We start from the raw sequence: 1,279 nt of genomic DNA, 5'->3' as shown, positions 1-1,279 counted from the left end.
TTTGTGAGAGAGAGAGAGAGAGAGAGAGAGAGAGAGAGAGAGAGAGAGAGAGAGAGAGAGAGAGAGAGAGAGAGCAAACATTAATTTTATTCGCAAGGAGACTGAGTACTAAGAACTGTTGATTATGTTTGAGGCGAGAAACTTTTTACAAGACCACTACCGCACTGTCGTGGCATTATATAACAGTTTAATTACCGAACATTACGAGTTGAAGACAACGGGCAAATTAAGTTAGGAACACCGCCAAAGAAGATCACAGTTGGGTGTCTTTTCACGAGGTGATCATGTTTCCTGATTCTTCCCTTTGTCCAAATCTTTGTTTTTTTATTTTCCCCTGAGAGTTGAACTTATAAAGTCTCCGAGGTTCCCGGCACGTTTTCCCGTTGGGTCACGTTGCCTCTGGTTGTGTCTCAGTTTGGCCATTATGGCTAATCTACACGGCGCTGGGCCGTGGAATAACGGGCGGTCTCCTCCTCCTCCAATTGGTCATCTTTTTATCTCAAAGTCATGGTGTAGTCCTAGCCTGTACTCACTGAATAGCTGAGTTGCAGGCTATAACTTCGAAATTTGACTCGTTCCAAGAATTTAATATAGTGAGGTAATATAGCAAACATGTTGTGCGATTTGGCACACGGAATTCTCTCTTTATGTTCGCCATATTGGATTTCAAAATGTGTAGGTGGTTGGCAGATGCTGTGGTATGGTTTGTTTCTTCTTTCCAACCAACCATCTATCGTCCTGATCTCTGCTCCTTTTTTTGTGCTACCCTCTTGTAACATCTCTAATCCACGGCACGTATAATGATCTATGAGTATGTGCTAAAACTGCAGTACAGCTCTTAGTAAAACTAAACTAAAACAATTATTTATCGTATCTGCTGTCATTGAAGGCTTTTCTTATATTTTTCTTAGAGACACGTTCTGTCTTTGGGGCTTTGAGTTCGACTCATGAGAGACTTTGTGATTCTCATTGTTATTGACTGTCGTTTTTCTTGGTTTTCTTTGTTTGTCTGCTTTTGCTGCATTGTTTCTGGGTTCCTGTGTGTATCTGTTTAGTATTGTTATGTTTTTATTGTTTTTATTTTGTTTTCTGATTGTTTTGGTGTTGTCCTGGATTTTGACGTCTGGATTTATTTTTTGGTGTGTTTTTCAGGGGCAGAGGAAAGTTTTATGATGAGAGGACTGGTCTGTGAAAAAGCCCCCCCCCCACCCCTCCCCAAGGTATTCAATGTTAATGTTAGGATCACTCATAATGGTGTATATATGCGTGAAGTTTGTGA

At 40.7% G+C, this 1,279-nt stretch overlaps 1 protein-coding gene across 1 annotated transcript in view; it reads right to left on the bottom strand.

Annotated features, from left to right (window-relative positions):
- LOC101855312 (melatonin-related receptor) overlaps nucleotides 1-1,279 on the bottom strand; it is an 11,838-nt gene that overhangs the window by 5,290 nt on the left and 5,269 nt on the right. The gene's annotated exons all lie outside the window — the stretch shown is intronic.

This window comes from Aplysia californica, unplaced genomic scaffold, assembly GCF_000002075.1.
Source record: "Aplysia californica isolate F4 #8 unplaced genomic scaffold, AplCal3.0 scaffold00021, whole genome shotgun sequence".
Lineage (NCBI taxonomy): Eukaryota > Metazoa > Mollusca > Gastropoda > Aplysiida > Aplysiidae > Aplysia > Aplysia californica.
The sequence above is the reverse complement of the archived record's forward strand: the minus strand, read 5'-3'. Positions and strand labels throughout refer to the sequence as shown.